We start from the raw sequence: 12355 nt of genomic DNA, 5'->3' as shown, positions 1-12355 counted from the left end.
ATTTGTTTTCGAAGTCATGTTTGGATCATAAGTGATTATCACGTGCTTGGCGGTGAAGGAAAACATCGCGAGGAGACCCACATTCCCGAGAAATGCATTTTTGGAGGTATGTTACCTAACCTGTATTGGGCTGTATTCTCTTCGCGGGCTGTAAAAAACCGGACCTGTCAAATTTTCAGGTTAGGTAAGCGGACCTTGTGAAAAACGGGTTCATGCTAGGGAGATGAAATGTACTTAATATGTGAATAGTTGTTTACAGATCTTCGACATAGGACGATGACGTTGTCGACACCATCTTCGCTGGTCTGTGAGCGCACTAACGGATGGCGTCTCCATGGGGCTGGGCAAAGGTACACAACATAAACTGCCTATGTACGTCCCACTGCTGGGCACAGGCCTCCCCTCAATCAACCGGAGGGGGTATGGAGCATACTCCACCACGCTGCTCCACTGCGGGTTGGTGGAGGTGTTTTTACGGCTAATAGCCGGGACCAACGGCTTAACGTGCCCTCCGAAGCACGGAATCATCTTACTTTTCGGACAATCAGGTGATTCAAGCCTGAAAAGTCCTTACCAAACAAAGGACAGTCTCACAAAGTGATTTCGACAATGTCCCCATCGGGAATCGAACTTGGACCTCCAGATCGTGAGCCTAACGCTCTAACCACTAGACCACGGAGGCTTGTATTGGGCAAAGGTACAAGCCACTATATGGGCTCTAAAGCTACATTGAAACAATTTATCTAAAAGATCAATATAGGTTTTTTTACAGAAACGACTGTGGGAAAACCAGTCCAATACAGGTTAGGTCACATACCTGTGAAACGGGTTGTATTTGTTCATCAAATATGAAGTAATCTCAAGATGTGAGGCAAGGTTTCTTCTAACGAATTGTAGCGTTGACAGCGACTTTCCGAACGGCGACCCTCGCTACGGCGGACTCGCCGAGAGACTTCTTTAAAGAGACTTCTTTACGGCGAGTGGCCTTATTTTCCCTCTACGTCGAGCGAGTTTTGATGTTATTGTAAAAACTAGGTTACCAGGGCCGAGGCTCTCGTATACAGGTTGATTTCTACGTAGCGTTTACATTATAATACAGATACCAAAATATACGTACCTGCATGTCAGCAGGTGTGTGACACAGCGGGTACCCTGCGGCCTTCAGCCACGTAATTGATATGTAAATCTGGAATACTTCCGTCCTACAGACGATAGGTGTATCACTAGAAATATTCAATTTTCGAGATAGACGGTTTCCTGCATGTTGGAGATAGACGGTTTCTTTACAATTAAAACCACGTCAAGCGACTGGTATTATGTAAAGATAAAAAATGTGGTCTCAATTTTTATCTTGAATAAAATTTAATTATAATTAAAAGACATAATAACGGGTTCTTACCGCGTTTAAATGGGGATATGAGACTCCCGATATTTCGACACTGTTGCAAGTGCCATGATGAAATATCGGGAGTCTCATATCCCCATTTAAACGCGGTAAGAACCCGTTATTATGTGTTTTAATTATGATAATAACCGCGTAAACTTAAAACAAAATTTAATTAGAAAATAAAATCTAGTTTTTGTTAAAGAAAATCTCATAGTGGAATTTTTCATAACAGCCAAAATCTTTAAATTGTTAATTGTTGTTGTTGTTGGTAATTGTTGTTTGTGTTTTGTCTAAATTGATTTTGCAAAAAAAAAAGAAAGAAAGCATAATATGTTTGAGGTAGGGTACAATAGTTATAAGTTTTATAAATAAAGGTTCATCATGTCAATCTTATGAGTTCGTATCAACAGTGGCTTCAAGTGTTTGATTACTTATGGCCCCCCCCATTAAGGATAACGGGCGCGAGTTTATGTAGAATGTTGTCAATATGTGATTGATGAATGTGGAGGAAGCAAGAGAAGTGTGTTAGGATCGAAGCAAATGGAATTCCATAGTCTCTGTTTGCCCCGGTGGGAAATAGGCGTGTGTTAACAACAACACAACATACGTTGTGTTGTGTTGCTCACACGTGTGTCGAATTACGGTTGAGTCTTCTAATTCATCACTGGATCAAAATAACATTAACTTGCTTAGCGGAGAAGGAAAAAATATGCAGGAAACCCACGTTCTCGAGAAAGACCTTTCGAAGAATTGTGACTAAACCTGTATTGGGCTGGTTTTCCTATCGCGGTTGGAAGGTCAGACAGGCGGTGTAAGGGATAGAAATAAAAAACGAGATGTTTGCGATATGTGAGCACGTGCGACAAGCAACCAATCGCACGCGCGTGTATGCAGCTGCTGTGATCGGTGCCGCCAAGCGGCGCGAGCGCCTAAGATAGGTATCCATACAAAAAACCTACGTCTGTACGTGTAATTTATACGACACCGACGACCCGATTACTCTAGCCATAGAGGCGGCCAGCTTGCTACACCAAGCACTTCAGAACCCCGATATTGAGCCCGCCGGCGTGGTCGACGATTTTTCTCATTCAGCGCTTATCGCTATCAACCCACTAGGGTCGATTAATTCTCTCAAATTTGAGCCAAGGTTCGCGCCCAACTGGGCACTCTCAGTCCTGTTGTCTTAAATTTAGTCTGGCCAAGTAGTTAATGCCATCTGCGGCAAATCTACAATAAGTCACATCAGAAAAAATGTACGTGTAATTGCTTCCCGTGTGTGCTCAGACTTTAATAAAAGAAAACAGAAATGTGAAGCTACGAAGATTACAAAACACACAAGATCACGCCTATTTCCCATCGGGGCAAGCAGAGACGTTTCTTACTCTTATCATAATCTTCATACACAAGTCTACAAAGGCAGTACTCACTTATACATGTATAATCGGATTGTAGTAGTGCGTCGCTTACAGGCAGCTTCTGTAAAAAAAAACCGGACCTGTCAAATCATCAGACTAGGTAAGCGGACACCGTGGGAAACGGGATTGCGCTAGAGATGATTTTCGTTACCACTTCCAATTTTCACATTACATGCCATTTAAATACAAACATTTCTTATGTCAAGGAGGTATTAACTATTTTTCGAATATAAAATAAAAAAATTAATAAATATTATCTACATCTGAAACATAAATATTTTTGGGATACATCCTTTCGCCTCGAAAGTTTTGGATCTAACTTGAAGATTAAACTTCACCCCACTCAAAACCTAATCTGAAAGGATAAGAGCTCGTTGTAGGAAGCAGGGTTTTTACCATTCACCTACAGAACACCGTTGACATGGGTTCCGTAGTATAATTTATGCTCAGGTAAGACAAAAGAGGTATTTATTTGTTATGTAATATTGGATTTTCGGACAAGCAAATGAGTCAGCCTGCAATGTCTTTAACGAATCAGAAATCGGAATCATTTATTCAATGTAATTATCATAGATAAAGTTGAAGGTCAATTTAACATTTTGGAATCTGAATGAATACGTCATTTCCCAAGGTGTTATGGCTGAGGAGAAGAAATGACAAGAAACTGTAACAACAACACATCTTTTAAATCAATGTTATTTAGTAACTAGAGGAAAAATTTAATACCAAGCATTTTTATCATTCAAGTAATCATTAATCTTATATTTATTTTCTGACAGATTTAAAATAATATTATCCGGTATTTTATTGTAAAAATACATGATCCCAAACATGATGAATTTAATTTATTTGTACTAGAATTTAAAATAATAATAATAAATAATTATCTTACTTTTTTGTTTTTATTTAATATTTTTATTATTTTTATTTAGGACCTTTCGAAGCGTCTCGTCAAGGCAACGCACGACCCGAGGGCTGGCAGCTACTTTTGTCAAAGGGTTGGTTTAGCTTATTCATGAAAGGGGGAATTTTGGATACCGATTTTATTTTTATTCCTTGTATTGTAAGTATGCCTTTCACAGTTTCTCGGAAGGAGAGATACATTTTTAGGTAGATACTTACATAATGTTTTCAGAAATATATTGACTTGTAAAGGGTTACCTATATAAATAAATAGCATATAAAGGACAGGCCTCACAAAGTGACTTTTTATTAGACGTGTCCCGGGAATCGATCCCAAGATTTCCGGATCGTGAGCCCAAAGCTTATCCACTGCATCACAGAGGCCGTTAGGGTGCTAGAAACACGCTGTAAGAATTGTTATTAAAAGTAAAGAAGGCAACTTTCTTCCATACTTACCTTTGCTTCATTATCATTAATTTAAGAGCGACGCTCTTGTCGGTGTAGCATTTTCCATTCTTGACAAGAGTGGATCATGCTACCTTTGCTTCACAGACCACAAATAGTTGAATTATGTAAAGAAAAGCAAAAACCAGCAAGACGTTAAAACGGTTGTTGGTGTCAAAAATAATAGCATATAATGGTATGGGTAGCAAACCCGGCGGTTAGTACAATATCCTGGAGCGAGCATAACTCCAGAGACATTTTAATATTTTGTAACACCGCTGCTGGGGACCGCATTTAGACTCGGAAAATAAAGAAAGAGATTGCATGGTGGTAAAATTATGGTCTTTTTATCATCATCCCTAGCGTTATCCCCTTGCCAAGGGGTCCGCTTACCTAACCTGAAGATTTGACAGGTCAGGTATTTCACAGAGCGAATGCCTGTCTGACCTTCCAGCCCGCAAAGGGAAAACCAATTCAATACAATATACAGGATGTTAGTGACATCGTAACAAATAACCATGATTCTGGATTGGATCAAGTGGATTTGCCTGTATACTATTACGATGGAATATTCCACTTGTTATCAACTCAAAATTAAGGCCTGAATCATCCATCAAAGTTTCCGTTACGATGTCACTAACACCCTGTAAGTATACAATTTCTCCCAAACGCATTTTTCGGGAATGTGGGTTTCCTCACGATGTTTTCCGTCACCACAGGTTTTGGTCCTTTTATGCTACAACTAAATCTATGTGTTCAATCATCATCTACCAGAGTTACCATATTTAAAAACCTAAATCAGTTTTCACCAACGCACCATTATAAGTAGACGGCGATACGGCTCACCACCTATCACGCTGGTCTAAAAAAAACGCTCGGTGAGGTGTGGGTAGGTACTTAGTTTATTTTGCGATGGATATACCTCTGATTACCCCAATTGAGACGTAGTCGTGAGCTTATGTTCTTCTTCTATCGTGTGGGTTGTGAGGTGGATGGCCAACCTCATCAACCCTGGTGTCAGGGTTATTATTGAGCCGCCAAAGGCCCCTGACGTGACTCAAGTAACGACCACGTACATACATCAGTAAGTAGTAACCGATCAATCAGGTGATCAGCCTGCAATGTCCTAACTAAACTAGGGATCACAAAGTGACCTTATGTTGTGTGATGTTAAGTCGAGGGGCCCTAGTATCAGCCAGCCACGCCCTAGATTCGATTCTGTCCCGCCTACGGTAAGGTAAAGGATATTAAAAATTCCGCCCTCTATTTCAATTCAGCAAGTTTCCAGCGGATTCATGTGCGTATAAAACGCAAATATTACCATATATACTTTAGAAATTTACTTTATGTTCAAACTTACAGGTTTATGTTACCTATTAGGATATAAATAAATTGCGCGTGCTAACAAAATACTTTGTTGGCGAAAATCTTTGTACTGGATGAGAAGTGTGAGAACCCAGGGCCCTTCATTTGTCCGGTCAAGTAGGGAATGCCATATGCGGCAAATCTACGATAAATCACGTCAAAAATCGGCGATGCGTTGCAAGATCGCAATAAATTAACTGCGATGTAATTTTCTTTATATTATTTGGATTTCTTAATTTGCTTATTTAAAGTCGTAAGACCCACTGATATTTTAAAATCCAAACCCCATTACTTAACTCTTGTGTCTGGAAATCTCGCTCTTAGGGGGTTAAGGCATGCAAACAAAACGAACTCACTAGCCAATCATAATTCGACGACGTCACAATAAATTAAATACGCTGCCATTTTCTTTATATTATTTGGCGATGCAAAGAAAACGAACTCTCTACCCAAACATAATTCAACATTGAGGTTTTAATTCATCTGTCAAGCAAGATAGAGTGGTAGAGATTGCAGACTAAGTTATTTAAATGAAGCCCGCAAAACCGTACTTACCGAAGCACCAGTCGAGACCAACGTTTGTTTGGCAACGAGAAAATGAACTTTAATATTTGATGCGCTACTGCAGACGCGGACCACATACAATTCACGAACAATATTTTATAATTTAAGTACTACTTGTGTACTGCGGCTTGGCTTGCGCTGGATTATTCTGCATGTTCTTATACTGACCAAGACGATACCTACATACTTACTTGTTCAAATTCAAATTCATTTATTTCTAAAGTTTACAAAAACATTGTCTACAGGTAGAGTCCCAAGGCGACAATGCTGAAATATTTAACAGATTAACATTATAATAAAATATGATGTGTCATGTTTTAATTATACAATGTCAACAATGTTTAAAATTCTAATAAAATCGTAAAGTATATAAATCCTAATAAAATAATTCTGATCATCATATTATTGTTAATATTTTAATTAATTGTATATTTAAAGACTCAGATACTTTAATTTATTGCACCAAAAATTAACAACTTCTCTTGTGTGGGTTGTGAGGTAGATTACCAACCTCTATAAATAACATTTTATTGCCATTTCATTGTATCATTGGCGGGAATATTAGATGCTTTCATTTTTTTTTGTAACAAACGTAATATCGCGACTATGTTCTAATGGGGGAATCAAGAGATGCAAACAGAGGAGCAACGTGATCAGTGGCCAGCTGTATCGCCGTCTATAAAATGCTATCAGTGTTGTAAAAATACCCAATAATAATTATTATGCATGCGTTAATCTTCGGTGAAAACTAAATTGGCTGCTGTACTACCTAATATGTATTATATCTATCTTCTTCTTCTGTCGTGTGGGTTGTGAGGTGGATAACCTACCCCATTACCAACGCCAAAGGCCCCTGACATGACTCATGTAACGACTACTTACATCAGTAAGTAGTAACCGGGATCAACGGCTTAACGTGCCTTCCGAAGCACGGATTATTTACTTTCGGACAATCAGGTGATCAGTCTGTAATGTCATAACCAAACTAGGGATCACAAAGTGATTTTTGTGATATTTCCCCACCGGGATTCGAACCCGGGATCGTGAGCCTAACGCTCAACCACTGGACCATGGAGGCCGTTATATTAACAACTAAAAATTTTAGACTAACATGGCGGGCTCCATAAGCCATTGTGTCACTTTAATTACAACTGCACGTTGTAAAAAGTAAAAGATAAACTCGTATAACTATGAAAACCACACGAGTCGGCAGCATCTGGTATTAAGTACGTTCTCCTACTGCGTTCAAGCATTTCTAAACAATAGCTGCCAAGGTTACACAGGATATTACCACCGTTCCGCAATATGGTTGTCTAGAGTAATATTTTGATACGCAAAGCTGTTTAGAGGTTAGGAACGATAAAGCAGTGTTTCATGGAGAACAAATTTTCTTCATGTAATCATGTGAGATTGAAAGAAATGGGCTTAAGTCGCGTTATATTGTTTATTCTGCACAATATAACGCGACTTAAGCCCAGTTGATTTTGCGCTTTAGTGTTTGATAAATAAGTTAAGCTTCCACAAGTAACTGATATCACGCCTATGTCCTCGAAGGGGTAGAAGTATATTGCATATACACCCAATCCTCGCCAGCTATATTTAAGTAAAGCAATCTCTATAAGCCAGACAATCATCATCATCATCATCATTATCTCCCTAGCGTTACCCCGTGTTCTCAGGGTCCGCTTACCTAACCTGAAAATTTAACAGGTCCGGTTTTATACAGAAGCGACTGCCTGTCTGACCTTCCAACCTGCGAAGGGAAACTACCTCCGAAACACTTTTCTCGGGTATGTGGGTTTCCTCAGGATGTTTTCCTTCACTGCTGAGCACGTGATAATAGTTTATGATCCAAACATGAATTCGAAAAATAATCTCGAAAATCCGAACTGCGATCTTACAGTGAAAGTCAAGCGTACTTCCAACTAAGCTACCACGGCTACAAGTTGAGGAAAAGAGTAAAATCGTATTAGATGTCTGATGCAAAATCGTACAAATGACAGTAGATATTTATTCATGCAATATAAACATATACAGGATGTTAGTGACATCGTAACGAAAACAGCTTTGAAGGATGATTCAGACCATGATTCTGAGTTAATATCAAGTGGAATTTTCCGTCGTAACAGTATGAAACGGAAAATAATTTTAAAAATCACAAAAATTTTCATGAATTTTCAGAATCATAGTCTGAATCACCCTCCTGAGTATTCGTTACGATGTCTCTAATACTCTGTATAAAATGAAATCGGATAGCATAATGAACCCATGAATACACACTCAACTTCAAACCAAAAGCTAAACTTAATTTTAGAAAATTAATAAATAAAAACTACGATGTTTTGTTGTTAGTGCACGCTGTAACAGTATGTTTATTATAATTTTATTGGAGTGCGATGCAAACAATGGTCCTAGGAGACCACTTTGCAGCCATAAGGCCACTATATCGTCCAGCAAATGTGTTTTATGTCCTCTGCTTTATTTATAATTTTGTTTGTTCATATGGGAGCGTGTTGCGACCAGTAATTCTGCTGGATTAGTAGCAGAGAAAAGGTTTGGTGTTGTGAAAGTAATCGTCTCGGACATGATGTACCTACTCACAATACAGTATACATACATATTATATATATACATATATATATACATATATATATTATAATTATAACGTATATACATATGTTAATAATTAATAGTCCCACCGCTTCGTAACGAATACTGAGGGAGATGATTCGGCTCATGATCCTGAGTTAACATCAAGTAGAAGAAGAAGTGTAAGCAAGTAGTCGTTACGTGAGTCATGTCAGAGGCCTTTGGCGGCTCAATGATAATCCTGACATCAAAGTTGATAAGGTTGGTAATCCATCTCATAACCCACATTAGAAAAAGAAAAATAAATCTACCACCACAATTTTTAAATTCAAAATAGTCAAAAAGGATTTATTTTAATATCTTACACGTTTTTTCTTAAACTAGTTACTGGAGCCTCCTTTTAAGCAAAATATTTTTTTTTCGTACGGAAACATATTTTCCCCCGTATGTTTCCGTACGAAACTGTACACGCGGATACACGTACATTATTCTTCTAGCAAGTCCATAAAGCAAACGCACTTAGCTTTTATGATGTTCCATATTTATTGAAGGCAATGAAACACATTGTTGGGACTTTAAGGAGTGCGTTATACGAACAACTTGCGATATAATCTAAACAAATAATATTGTCTATAGATGTAACAAACATCCGAAAAGATGTAGTTTAATATAATATAGTCTTGGTGATTCAACCTACATTGTCCTAGCCAAATAAAGGACAGTCACACATAACGGCAGAGTTCCCAACGGGAATCGAACCCGTAACTCCAGCTCATGAGCCCATGAGCTCTGATTATTCAGTCAGACTTAGTAAATTATGAGTCTAGTGACTACTAGTGATGTGTCTCGGTCCTAGAGATGTCCCCAAAGTGGGAATATTCCCGTTGTAAAAACTGTAATAGTAAAGACTTATATAGAGTTTATAGCGAGGAGAACCGATGGCCGATGGGGCGGAAAGGTTCTGGAATGGCGACCACGTGTCGGACGACGCTCTTTACTATTACAGTTTTTACAACGGGAATATTCCCACTTTGGGGACATCCCTAGGACCGACACATCACTAGTAGACACATCACTAGTGACTACTAGTGATGTGTCGGTCCTAGGGATGTCCCCAAAGTGGGAATATTCCCGTTGTAAAAACTGTAATAGTAAAGACTTATATAGAGTTTATAGCGAGGAGAACCGATGGCCGATGGGGCGGAAAGGTTCTGGAATGGCGACCACGTGTCGGACGACGCTCAGTGGGTAGGCCCGCTACAAGGTGGACCGACGATCTGGTGAAGGTCGCGGGAAGCCGCTGGATGCGGGCAGCGCAGGACCGATCGTCGTGGAGATCCTTGGGGGAGGCCTATGCCCAGCAGTGGGCGTCGTATGGCTGATGATGATGATATAGAGTTTATCTGCCTAAAGTTTACGTAATAAAGCTCTTTCTACATTAGTTTTGCATCTTTTTTCTGCCGGGAATATTACCAGGAATGGCATATTACTGGTGATTACCACCTAGGAGCGTAACGTACTCAAACACGCAAACAATTTACATCAAAATCGGTTGAGTCATTTTCCAAGTTTTGTGACACTTCTGAGTTCACAGAAATTGATTTTTATAAGTACTTATTTTTTTGCCTAGAAGTGGGAGATGTTAGACAAAAAAAAAGTGAAGATTAATTATCTGTATTTATTCTATTACAATACTTACTCCTTCTCTCGGGTGGGTTGTAAAGCCCACCAACCTTAACAACCCTGGTGTTGGCGTTACTACTGAGCCAATATATCCCACGGAAGAGACCTCAGCACTCCTTGCTGCGTGACATCATCATCTCCCTAGTGTATTTTTTTTAAAAGGACCACTTACCTGACCTACAGATTTGACAGGCCCGGATTTTTACGGAAGCGACTGCCTGTCTAACCTTCCAACGCGTGAAGGGAAAACCAGCCCAATACGGGTTAGGTCACATACTTCCCAAACACATTTCTCGGGAATGTAGGTATCCTCACGATGTTTTCCTTCACCGCTGAGCACGTGATAAACTTTTAAGATTCAAACGTCAGGTAAGCGAACCCTGCGAAAAACGTAATAAGGCAACGGAGATAGGTTTGAGACAAAAAGAAAAACGATTAAATCAAGTTGCCAACTTGTAGAGTGTAAACACGGCTTTTTACAATAGTAACATTGTACTTAAGTGCTAGGTTTTATTTAAAATTTAACGTTACTTCACACCACCACTCTCGCTCTATAAAGTTGGATAAAAAATAAATAACACACGGAAAGCACTTTACTGGTTTCTCTACTTATTAATGTTCAGACTTTTGCCAGTGTTAAGGTGCATTAAATATTGTGGATTAAATTAATAATATTCATCAATATTATTTTATTTTTTGATTACGAAAGAGGTTTACACGGCAAAGGTTGTTAGTAGGGCTGGCAGAGGAAGACCTAGAAGGGCGTACATTGACCAAATTGGGGATGTACCTTAGTTTGATTTAGTACAATCTACTCTGAAGTGAAAGAATTGTCGTTTGACAGACAAGAATGGAGAACGCTACACCGACAAGAGCGTGGCTCTTAAATTAGTGATGATGACTCAGAACCGGCGTGCCAGTATGAGACGATTGATGAATGTGGATGAAGCAAAAGAAGTATGTTAGGATGAAGTGAATGGAATTTCATATTTCATAGTCTTTGTTAAACCCCCCCCCCCCCCACTAAAACCCTACCCCGGTAGGCATGACCTTATAGCTTTTAGGTATGTTAAGCTTTCCATGTCAGTGTATACGAAATTTATGCTATAATGAATTCGGGGTAACACGGTTTCCCTTTTCAAATGCACCAAAATTTAGCTTCCTACCTTGAAAACTGCGAAAAGTCCCATATAAAATTTTCACCTCTCTTTGAAGGGGTTGAGGATAGATTTCCACAAAAATATGCACAATTTTTTTTGCTAGTCACAAATAGTCCGCATACCAATTTTTAGCTCTTTATCTTGAAAATTGCGGAATGCTTGATTCAAACTTCCACCCCCCATTTTAGGGATGTGGGGGGTTAGAAAGAGACAAAATATAGCCTATATCTCTTCCATCTCTTCAACTATCTCCACTTAAAAAAATCACGACAATTCGTTGCTCTGTTTTGCAGTGAAAGACGGACAAACAAACAAACAGACACACACACACACTCATTTACCTAATTATAATATTATTTTTTATATATAAGTAATATGGATTGTATAATATGGATTTAATAAATAAATATTATTATATAATATGGATTGTTGCTCTGCCCACCCCTTTTGGATTACAGGCGTGTCGAGTGATTATTCTTTGTTTGTATTCCCGTTAAACTAAGCAAATAGCCCCAATAGTTTCTTAGTAATGTTTCCACAAATACATCGCGTCGTAACAATTTTATGGCCGTAAATAAATAGATAGTTATTTCCGTTCATAGCGAGCCATTAATCAGGTATACAGTATGTCGTTAATTTTTAATTAAAACCTGGTTCAGGACTCAAATAGCACCGTGAAGGAAAATGGCTGAGGTCATAAATTTTAGCATAAAAGCCTCGGGTTAATATTTGAATTTCCTACCTGAGACTTATGTTATGATAGAGAGAGATAGAGGGTAGAATTAAAATCGATATTATGCATTAGAGGCAATGATATTTTATAGCTTAGGCATGAGAGGTTTCTA

This window comes from Pectinophora gossypiella, chromosome 19, assembly GCF_024362695.1.
Source record: "Pectinophora gossypiella chromosome 19, ilPecGoss1.1, whole genome shotgun sequence".
Lineage (NCBI taxonomy): Eukaryota > Metazoa > Arthropoda > Insecta > Lepidoptera > Gelechiidae > Pectinophora > Pectinophora gossypiella.
This window is presented reverse-complemented; position numbering follows the sequence as displayed.